This window comes from Haliotis rubra, unplaced genomic scaffold, assembly GCF_003918875.1.
Source record: "Haliotis rubra isolate DU_JTF1 unplaced genomic scaffold, ASM391887v1 Scf57, whole genome shotgun sequence".
NCBI classification, from domain to species: Eukaryota; Metazoa; Mollusca; class Gastropoda; order Lepetellida; family Haliotidae; genus Haliotis; species Haliotis rubra.
This window is the reverse complement of record NW_025767268.1, coordinates 1,395,866-1,408,229: the sequence shown is the minus strand read 5'-3', so window position 1 is coordinate 1,408,229 and position 12,364 is coordinate 1,395,866. Positions and strand designations below refer to the sequence as shown.

The following is a 12,364-nucleotide window of genomic DNA, read 5'->3' as shown; positions in this document are numbered from 1 at the left end:
GGTATTCCTTTCTGCTGGCTTCAATACATGATTGACACTACTGACATACTTCCATTCATCACCAACTGTGGCATGTCACTGCATAGTAAAGTGACAGGGTAGATACAAAAAAACTGTGTGGTAGGGGGTAGGTAGCCTTGCCCCAAGGCTGCACTGAAGACTAAGGCCATGGATGTAGAGTAATTCCAACCATTTTGAAGAGGCACGTCTAGAAAAGCAGACAGTACATCTAATGATGCTAGTCTGTTAGAGGGATATTAATATTTTTTAGAAATTATCATTTAAACTATTAATTATTACCTTAGAGACTTGTGCAAGTCTAGACTAATCATTCACATAGCGGGCACTGGAATATTACTCTGTCTTTATTAATTGGTTTTTATGGGTTTTTTCCCCCGATCGACCGATCTATGTTCAGAATTTGGTGGCTATGTGAAACACATTAAAAGAGCGATGCCCTAAGAAATATTCCAGTTTCACAAACGCCTGTTAACATTAACTCTGATGAGTTATAAACACAGTTCACAATATACAGGCTGTTCTGGTCATTGCAATGTAAATAAAACAAAAATAATGTAGGTTTAGTTTGGGCAAGGCCATCACAGTTTGACAGTGTCAGAAACACTGAAGTCAGGTATCACCTATGTATCACTGTCACAGCTACATTGTCAGGATCTCCGTGATCCACTGTCAGGCCCGCACAATTATGAACTTGACACAGTCCCCATAAAGTCTGCATCATGATTAAACCCAACCACATTAAAATGATTAAAGCAACAAAGTTAGTGCAAGTGCACTCAGTTTGTAGCAGTCTCCACTGAAAATGCATTGAATTTTAAGTTCATGCTGCACACTTTACATAGATTGGGTCTCATCAGTAATACATGTATATGCGACTATTTCCACATAAGTAGTAGTTCATAGTTTGGTTGATATCTGATAGGGTTTCTTCAGCAGGACTCTGTATCGTTGTATCTGTCAACAATACACTCATCAATTCCTTATACATCTTTACCAGTAGTCCCTGGATTCTTGACACTTACTGCTGAAGTATTGGAATCTGAGGACCACTTAATCATTAGATTATATGCTAAAGGTTACGACAAGAAATCCTTGACTTTCCATGTTTCATGAATACTTACATACACTGACACAATCCTCATTAATTAAGTCTTACAAGCATGGGACTTTGAAAACCTAGTCAGCTACAGACTTCCACACCAGGTTGAGGGGAGCGGGAAAAACATCGGACCTCATCAGCCAACAAATAACAAGAATGTTTTCATATTTCAAGTTTGATATAAGACAGTTTACTCCAGACACCTGCATTATTAGTAAACCTGTTTCTCTCTTCATAACATAATTACATGTAATAGGATTCTATGAACATAGACAAAGTTGTAGATGATTGACCTTGATGAAGTTCACCCTGTCTGATGCAATTCTCATGAATGAAAGTAGCTGTCACAGTCGAGGACAAAAACTCCTCACAAATCCTTCACAACCGGATTGACGCTATCAGAAGACAAGGTGTTGGGTCACGTTGAGATCTGCACGTAGTCTGAAAGGAAGTGATGTCTGTGCTGTCTCACGCTGATGCAATATTTATTTTTCTACAGTTGTCGAGTCAGTTGCCGTGGCTGTTGACTAATCGTGTTGGTATCGTGTTAATTACAGCCAGGACATCAACCTAACATACATAATAGGTTACTGCCACTACATTAACATAATGAAATATCAAAACCAACAATGTATTTTTGTAAAGTTTAAAAAACACATGCCTTGGTTTTATACCTGAATAATCACAAGCTGAAGTTAAGATAAACAAAAGGAAACTAATTTTATTAAAACAATTATCTTATTTGTGTTTTTAATTCAATACACAAATTACTCTAACCACAGATGCCATACTAACTGAACTTAAATCCTCAAATGAAGAAAGAAATATGATATAATAAATTTTCAGTTAAAAGCACATATTATTCTGACAACAGAACTAACAGCCTATGATATATCACTCCACAATGATTAACTAGAAATACTGAAGTATAACACACAAAAAGTCAACAATATCTGAGCTACTTCCCTATACAATGTTAACAAGCCCTACCTGAGCTACTTCCCTAAACAATGTAACAAGCCCTATTTGAGCAATCATTAGCGTTATGTGTGAACGAGAACTAACAGTGAGTAGTGTCCGCTCTTACCTTCAGACCTGCATCCCACAAATACAGAAAGTGTTCATAGCCAATACATTTATGGAGCTCCAGTAATTCCCCTAATCCTCAGGACAAAATATATCCTGTTTGAGAAGCATGCTGTCTTGCAGGACGATACAACCTTGCACTGACATGACTCGAATGTCTGAACACGTAGTTTGTCCCAATCACAGCCTAGCAACAGGGCTAATCAGCCTACCCGTAAGATATCCGGTGAATAAAACGTAACCTGATCACTATGAATACGCAGGTTTTGTGACGATTGATAAAATAAGATTATGAGATTAACTACAGCAGGCGTGGAGGCATGGCTGACTGACTGACTGGCTGGCTGGCTTATTATATAAGAAATAATCCTTGATCAGAACTACTGTTACTGATCAGAAGTTAAGCACATGTGAAACCTTACACCAGTATTGTGATAAACCACTACATTAATTATGGTCACTGTGATCACAAGGGCCTGATAAGCCACAAATGGGGGATCTAACCAGCTTGGATAATCCTAATCTAGGGCCACTGTGAAGGGACAAAGGTACCATTAATAAAACAAAAACTTGGATTAGCTATATACACATTAAAGCTTTAAATTAACAGTTATTTACTGTAGTTCACTGGTGTGTATTTATCACCTGCACACTTCTGGTTATCTAGTATTGCACAAGTCTGTCTGGACTAATGCTTAGTCTCTGAATACATATAACTTTGATAGAAAAAAACCCCAACCACTTCCTTTTAAATTGAAAAGCAGCCCCAGTGAAATTGGAGACTCTGAACCTGAGGAAATCTAGACTTGCTTGATTTAGGCCTTTAACATTGCAGTAGACTAACATCTACTCTCTGAAATGAATATATTTTACAGAAAAAAAAGTGTTCATAAATAAAAATCAAAATCAAAAGCCAAGAGACTTTCTTCATTTTCATAAACTGTTGTTATCAATACTTGCCACATATTCTAGACTTGCATGGGCTTTGTTGGATATATTTGTTATGACAGACTAGCATTGCAGAAAAGGAAAATAATGTGACACAGACTAGAGTCTGTAAGGCAATATGAAAGGCTGAGGTGTGATCAGACTCCTTTTTAGGCCGACAAATAATTATTTAGAAACCTCTAAAAATTGTAAAGACATTTGTTGGTAATGCTGGTCAAATGATCAATACCAGCCTTTAAAACATTAAGTTAATATCTAGGAAATTACTTTTAGAAATGATTGTTTATACAATTAAATAAGACTAATTTTATGCCAAATGTCCACATTTTAGTTACCCTCCAAGAAAATCAGTTTATATCAAAACCATTTTCATGTTAAAATATCGTCAGAATGTTTTAAAAAACATATGAAATGGTTAACCCATTGTGTTCATGCCTTGACATGCTCAGAGTCCAACACATAAAATATAAGTTCTAAGCTGTGAGTCATATGAGCACTTTCAGAAAAAATATTTATATCGCAGCCATAAAAATGAAATTGCCATGCTCGTTCCTTTACTTGACAGAGCTCTTGTCTCATTTGTTATAAGCAGGACCTACACTATGCAACGTACTTCAGGTCAGACTGGTCTGCTTGTATATCTGCAAACTGGTACTACAACAGTTAAAAATGGGGCTTTGGGGTTGACAGAGTGAAATGTTCTAATGACAGGACATCTTAAAGGTATATAAGGGCTAACAAGTAGAGTCACCATAACCTGATGGCACAAATCAGTCTACACTTGAACAAATAGTGTTCATAGGTGTCCGATTCAACCCTTTGAAAACTGAGCGATATTCCAGCAAAATCACAGCGGTTTCTAAAGTAAGTACAATGCAAACCAGTGACAGGAAGCATGAGTGAGTGAGTGAGTTTAGTTTACGCCACTTTTAGCAATAGTTCAGCAATATCACTGACAGCTACACCAGGAATGGGCTTCAAACATTGTACCCATGTGGGGAATCGAACCCGGGCCTTTGGTGTGACGAGCGAATGATTTAACCACTAGGCTACCCCCGCCCATCCCGAAAAAGCATGAGCAACAACCAGAACTCACAAGATGTAATGCCACAAATCAGGCAAGTCATTATGTGAACCTGGCCATTGGATCCATTTCAGTCCAATAAACGCAGGACATTTCTACCCAGACTCTCTACACGACCATTTAGATGAAACCCTTGCCACACACCCCTCAATCTGTCACTAGCTGTCCCTCAACTACATCTTGGTTGTTGGTTGGTTGGTTGGTTGGTTTGTTGTTTAACGCTGCACTCAGCAATATTCCATCTATATGGCGGCAGTTTGTAAATAATCGAGCCTGGACAAGACAATCCAGTGATCAACACCATGAGCATCGATCTACACAATTGGGATACGATGACATGTGTCAACCAAGTCTGCAAGTCTGACCACCCGATCCCGTTAGTCGCCTCTTACGACAAGCATGAAGATCAATTCTAACCCGGATTTTCATGGGTCCAACGTCAAACCTGGTCTACAGGTACAAAAGTGACCCCTGTACAGAGATGGGTTAATATCCCTCTATGATAGCAGAACATAGTACAATCACATCACTAGCTGTCCCTCACCTACCATCTAACATCAAACCTGGTCTACAGGTACAAAAGTGTCACCTGTACAGAGATGGGTTAATATCCCTCTATGATAGCAGAACATAGTACAATCACATCACTAGCTGTCCCTCACCTACCATCTAACATCAAACCTGGTCTACAGGTACAAAAGTGTCCCCTGTACAGAGATGGGTTTAGATCCATCTATGATAGCAGAACACAGTACAATCACATCACTAGCTGTCCCTCACCTACCATCTAAAGTCAAACCTGGTCTACAGGTACAAAAGTGACCCCTGTACAGAGATGGGTTTAGATCCATCTATGATAGCAGAACACAGTACAATCACATCACTAGCTGTCCCTCACCTACCATCTAAAGTCAAACCTGGTCTACAGGTACAAAAGTGACCCCTGTACAGAGATGGGTTTAGATCCATCTATGATAGCAGAACACAGTACAATCACATCACTAGCTGTCCCTCCCCTACCATCTAACATCAAACCTGGTCTACAGGTACAAAAGTGTCACCTGTACAGAGATGGGTTTAGATCCATCTATGATAGCAGAACACAGTACAATCACATCACTAGCTGTCCCTCCCCTACCATCTAAAGTCAAACCTGGTCTACAGGTACAAAAGTGACACTTGTACAGAGATGGGTTTAGATCCCTCTATGATAGCAGAACACAGTACAATCACATCACTAGCTGTCCCTCACCTACCATCTAACATCAAACCTGGTCTACAGGTACAAAAGTGTCACCTGTACAGAGATGGGTTTAGATCCTTCTATGATAACACAATGAAATCATACCCTCATGCACCCACTCACCTGTCACACCTGGTCAACAGGTACAAAACTGACACCTGTACAGAGATGGTTTAATATTCTTCTATGATATCAGAACGTGGTGCAGTCACATCACTAGCTGTCCTTCGTGTAGCCTCTCACCTGTCACACCTTTCTTTCAGGTACAAAAGTGACCCCTCTACAGAGATGTGTACACTGATGAAATGCCGTTCAGTATTACAGTTAGAGAAATACCTCATGTCACGTTCATCCTTGTCCCAACACTCCCACAGTGGTAAGTGTAACCTTCATGTGACCTTCATCTCTTGCATCCTTCAACATAGCTACTCAGTCTAACAACTTGTCTTGGTAGTATTCCTTATCTAAAATATCTTGTTTAATGTTATGAATAGACCATGCTTTTTATAACTTGGTGAAATTTAACATATATGTTATTTGGGATTATACTTTTGAAGCTGAGTACAAGTTCTAGTATTCATTGAGTGTAGTCCCATTTTGGATTTGAACTAACATTTTCAGAGTGAGGCACCTACTTGCCAGCACCAGTCAGCAATACAGTCCACTCAGCCACTGATCCTTCCAGTTTACTCTCCATGTTTACAACACTAAAAAGCCAGCTTATGCAACAACTATAGGAAAAACAGTGAAATACACCTGTCGTAGTGGCAAAATTACTCGTGGGACAAAATCCTACACTTTTCAGCTGCCACAAAATCACACAAATTAGGTTGAGATAAAAAAAATATATGCTATTGTCATAAACCCATTGTCCAGTGTGCAAATGGACGAAGTCTGACACCAATGTACAGCTATATCAACAAACGTTATGGATAACATTACTTCATTACTTCATAAGTGTGACATTTTTATTTCATTTGGGATTATGACAAGTACAAGTTCTAGACTGTATTTATTGAGTGTAGTCCCATTTTGGATTTGAACTAACATTTTCAGAGTGAGGCACCTACTTGCCAGCACCAGTCAGCAATACATTCCACTCAGCCACTGATCCTTCCAGTTTAAGCAGCTAAAAAGCCAGCTTAAGGAACAACTATAGGGAAAAACAGTGAAATACACCATGTGGGACAAATCCTACACTTTTCAGCTGCCACAAAATCACACAAATTAGGTTGAGATAAAAAAATATATGCTATTGTCATAAACCCATTGTCCAGTGTGCAAATGGACGAAGTCTGACAATGAGTGGATTGGTTTTATTTCATGAGTGTGACATTTTGATACAGATTCTTTAGCAGGAATAACATTCCAGCTGACTGACTGACTGAGTTTGGTTTCATTTCGCCGGCAATATTCCAGCAACATCAATGCGGGAACACCAGAAATGGGCTTCACACATTGTGCCCATGTGGGGATTCGAACCCGGGGCTTTGGCGTGACGAGCCAACGCTTTAACCATTAGGCTACCCCACCGCCCTAAGTAGAGGTGAAGTATATATATACTGAGCGTAACAAAGAAAACAAGATAATCAACATAATTGTTTAGGCAATAAGCTGCTGGTGCCTAAAGCCAGTGAGGTGACAAGGGGAGGGGATGGGTGTGGGGGGTCGAGGCATAGAAGCCAGGATGAGATGTTGATTGAGCTCGGTAGAAATAACAAATTAAGAAGTTGTTATCCATAAAGTTTGTCCATATTGAACTTCACAGCTTTTAAATGTACTGCTATCTAAAGGCTGTTGATTCTGAACCAGGAATGCAGTCAATCTGAATTGGGATAGTAATATTTGCACACCAAACTGAGAATGGGGATATACAGTCTGCTGAGGTTACTGGGTATGTGATGACTCCAGTGTTCTTGATTGTAGACACCCAACTGTGGGACATCACCAGTGGTGTTTATAAATGGTCTCATAAACACTGTAAACATGAGGCATCCCTATATGGATCATTCCCAAAATATTGATGTCATCATATTTACAATTTTAATGAATTCTGTGTACTACCATAGTCTCCTCATATTGTTTTCATGTCATTATTCTACATATGATGAAATTGTTACAATGTACATCACGTATATGTGAAATGTATCTGTATTTCTATATCTTTGTACCTACTGTGTTTATATATGTAGTTTATAGAATACTGCCACTGTTCCTTCATGGAATGCTAAGCAATAAATATCTATCTTATCTTAAAATTCAATCATAGGCTGGAGCTAAGGCAATAGTCAGGCTGACAGCCATTCCCCACATTCTTGCAATATTTAATCAGTTTCACAGACACTGAAAAATATTTAATTTCCATCCTACTAGCAGTTACGATAATGCTACACCTTTAAATAAAGAAGTCCAGATTTTCCTTCAGAATCTCCCATTCTCACTTGGTCTGTTTAGTTGTTAGTGTCTATCAAATTCATAGATTTTCAGAGAGTAAGCATCACTCTTGGGTGCGACCCGTGAATGTCTGGGTTAGAATGTCGATCTTCAGTAACCCATGCTTGTCATAAGAGGCGACTAACAAGATCGGGTGGTCAGGTTCGCTGACTTGGTTTACACATGTCATCGGTTCCCAATTGTGCAAATGGATGCTCATGCTGTTGATCATTGGATTGTCTGGTCCAGGCTCAATTATTTACAGACCGCTGCCATATAGCTGGAATATTGCTGAGTGTGGCGTAAAACTACACTCACTCACTCACTCACTCTTGGGTGCAATGCGCGCAGACAATTTCCAGGGTCCCCCTTATATAATGACATAACCAATTTCACATTAATATTTATTGTCTGAGTTAAATTTAAAACAGTTTTGGGTTTTACACTTATCACAAGCAGATCTGTTTCACAAATTGCACAATAACATATCATTAAATATTCTTGAAAGGTGTATCAAAGTTTCACAAGGCTTGACATAATGGACATTTTGATGCTTTTGAATGTTACTAGCTGGGAATGTTTGTGTGCACCTTTCCACCTTCGATCCATTCAGAATGTTGAAACCCTGTTGTTGACACATCCAACTGACTGACATCCTGCTGTTGATACTAATAGATACATTAAGCATCACAACTAGAATTACATCTAAATTCAGTGAAGCATCACATTATTTCAATCATAATACTAAACTTCAACACAAGAGAGTACACAGTCATGATGAACACAGTCTACTGGGCATAACAAATTCAACAGGGCAAAACACGCAGCAATAATCACATGAATGGATCACTGAAACTCAGCTCATGAATGTACTTCTAATATAAAATCACTGGCAAAAGCTAAATGAATATAAATTATTCTCCAAAAGGTCACAAGGGCTATGTATTGACATACAGGTAGTGGAGTTCCGATTATTTGAAATAATTGAAGATTGGTCGTAGTGACCAAACGACCAAGTAATCGATCACATTTTCTCATAATTGAACACAAATTTTTTGGGAACTACTGTTTTAGTGTTTGAAACACTTGACGACGGAAAATTATCTTGTCAGGGTCTGAAAATGTGTTTAATTCTTATATTCTTAGAAAACTCATGATATGTTCTTGACATATTGGTCATCATTCAATTAGCAAAGTTTCTAAATAAAACAAAAACAACAGAGAACCACATGTTTTTTCTTTATACTTATCTGCAATAACAACCTGAATATAAAAATCTGAAAAATGAAGCTAACCAATTTTTTACGATGAATGCTCGTTGAACCAAACATCAATTGTGAGATTGCAACCAATTCCCAACACTACATGAGGTAGACACATCCCAAATGTGCTGATCTAGCACCATTAAAGGAAGATACACACCACAAGAGCTGATCAAGTATCATTGAAGGTAGACACATGTTGGAAGAGCTGTCCATATCTTTTCTAAAGAACAGCAAAAATTTCCCATAAAAATTTCTTTTCATAAAGGTATTATGAAACACCCATGTCCTTCCCCTATTGAAAATTAACATCTACTGTGAACAGCAACAGTGCATTACTCTGTCGATAATCATCTTCAACATACACAATGACCTAACTGTCTTGTGGTAGTGCAGAGCTAACAATATCTCCTTCATCTGAAGGGTGTTATGTCATACGCTTCAGAAAGTCGGTCAAATACTTTATGAATGGTCTTCAACTATAAAATCACTTCAATTCAAAATTACAGGACCATGTTCAACTTCTTTCTGAAATACAATGACACTATCTCACGCCTAGCTGCCCCTGTGTGGATAAGTGGGCTCACACTGTGGTGTGTAGTGAAGATATACAATGGCCTCCTGCAGCATGACAAACTGATGTGGTGGAGCATGTATCACACAATACATGCTCCATGTATAATGCCAGGATAATGAATTTATACAGTGAAGGGGACAAGTGTTTAATGGTTTGGTTTATGCATTTCATCAATCTGAAAAATACTAGAATTTTTAATTTTGTACTTTCCAAAGAAAGAGTGATTCCAAATATAACCTATGTCAACTCTTAATATACTGTATTCTACAAAGTTTTCTTTTTCTATTTGTCTCTCCAGTTGATTACAGAAGCAATAGATGCTTGAAATGTAATACTGAAAGTAAACCTTTTTAACTCACCAAATGTATTCTAAAATGTTTGACCAATGCAATATGCCAAGTTTTGCTGAAAGATATTAAGAAGTTTTCGGTTGTGTCTTCGAAACAAAACCTACCCCCCCTTTGAGACTAAAAAGTAAAAGAGAACCAACCCTTTTCAGACAAGTGAATATCTGTATATAAGGAACCTACTATATGTGCTATAAAAATTGACTAACCTTGAACCAGTTTAGCACTTATTTACCATTACTCTGACAGACCAAGTCTGTCATACAGACCCTGAAACAAATATATCCAAGAAAGACCATGCAAGTCTAGATTTTGTGGCATGTCTAGATTTCCACAGTTTCTGAAAATGAAGAAAGTCTCTGGGCTCCTTTTTATTATATTTCATGATTATAATTTAGGAACTTATTTTTTTCTGTAAAATATGTTCATTTCAGAGACTAGTTGTTAGTCTAGGACAGACCTAAACATCTTTATTTCAAATTACCCCAAAAATTAATATTGAGAAAATAAATGTTCATATTACTTCTTCGATACTCGAATCATAAAAGGTAATTGGTTTTATACAATCTGCAAACACCTGTCACATCAGCATTTTGCAGTTGACTCTCTGAGGTGGGATGCCATTGTTGACACAATGTCTATTTATAGATCTGCAAGCTAATCAAACATCACATGTAAAATGAGGAGCATTACCAACATGTCCTTGAAATGTCGTGTTTACAAGCATTGTGCTGTGCAGTTTTGTTGGCGTCTATGAAAGCCGTTATTGTTAAAACACTCTTTTATTTCAAAACACGCCTTTGAAAATAATATTACAGCTTTGTTATAAAAGCACAGAAAAAAAGTGCTATACGTAACTCTGGTTCTGCCATTTGCATCAATATACAAGACATTCACTCTGTAACCTTGATCATGAGGCCAGCTTGACTGGGTCATGGTCACTGAAGGTCTCGTGTGGTTGTTGCAGAATCATAAATCTTGGAGTAAATAATAAGAATTGTCATAAATTTACAATGTTTTTCCTTCCACGTAACAAATAACAAATCCCAATTAGATTATAACACTTAGATATCCTCTTGAAGTTTCTCTTCCTTTATTGCAGCAATTTCAGACATGATTACAACCCACCAAGACATTACTTTAATTGAACCCCTTGTCCTTTTGTTTATATAGCTGGAATACTGCTGAGTGAGGCAATAAACAACAAACCAACCGAATAAACCAACCTTTTGTTTAAATTATATGTGTGTGTGTGTGTGCTCGTGTGTGCGTGTGCGTGCAACACACTCAACAATATTCCAGCTAAATGATGTCAGCCTGTAAATAATCCAGCCTGCACCAGACAATCTAGACTAAGGTAACAAACTAAGATAGTAACAATCAAGCCCATTTATATTAAAAGGAGCCCTAGGGAGACCAGAGATTCAGAATGATGTCAGCTTGGCTTGGTGTAAATTAATGTGGTTCAGGGACTGAGACAGACTACAGACAATCCAGTGACTGACGTTAATGATCCACAGTGTCTGGGTATGATGATGTGCCATCAAGCAAGTCACCAACCCTCACCAGCTGATCCACAGTGTCTGGGCACGATGATGTGCCATCAAGCAAGTCACCAACCCTCACCAGCTGATCCACAGTGTCTGGGTACGATGATGTGCCATCAAGCAAGTCACCAACCCTCACCAGCTGATCCACAGTGTCTGGGTACGATGATGTGCCATCAAGCAAGTCACCAACCCTCACCAGCTGATCCACAGTGTCTGGAGTGCGATGATGTGCCATCAAGCAAGTCACCAACCCTCACCAGCTGATCCACAGTGTCTGGGTATGATGATGTGCCATCAAGCAAGTCACCAACCCTCACCAGCTGATCCACAGTGTCTGGGTATGATGATGTGCCATCAAGCAAGTCACCAACCCTCACCAGCTGATCCACAGTGTCTGGGTACGATGATGTGCCATCAAGCAAGTCACCAACCCTCACCAGCTGATCCACAGTGTCTGGGTACGATGATGTGCCATCAAGCAAGTCACCAACCCTCACCAGCTGATCCACAGTGTCTGGGTACGATGATGTGCCATCAAGCAAGTCACCAACCCTCACCAGCTGATCCACAGTGTCTGGGCACGATGATGTGCCATCAAGCAAGTCACCAACCCTCACCAGCTGATCCACAGTGTCTGGGTATGATGATGTGCCATCAAGCAAGTCACCAACCCTCACCAGCTGATCCACAGTGTCTGGGCACGATGATGTGCCA

At 38.9% G+C, this 12,364-nt stretch overlaps 1 protein-coding gene across 5 annotated transcripts in view; it reads right to left on the bottom strand.

Annotated features, from left to right (window-relative positions):
• LOC124254238 (b(0,+)-type amino acid transporter 1-like) overlaps positions 1 to 12,364 on the bottom strand; it is a 139,782-nt gene that overhangs the window by 31,095 nt on the left and 96,323 nt on the right. Inside the window, exon 1 of one of the 5 annotated variants that reach the window (XM_046688133.1) lies at positions 2,208 to 2,381. The exons of 3 other annotated variants lie outside the window; for them this stretch is intronic. The gene's annotated coding sequence lies outside the window, so the exon portion shown is untranslated. Of the gene's footprint in view, positions 1 to 1,413; positions 1,459 to 2,207; positions 2,382 to 12,364 lie in introns of those variants that run through there. One more of the 5 variants, XM_046688135.1, reaches the window with a different exon arrangement.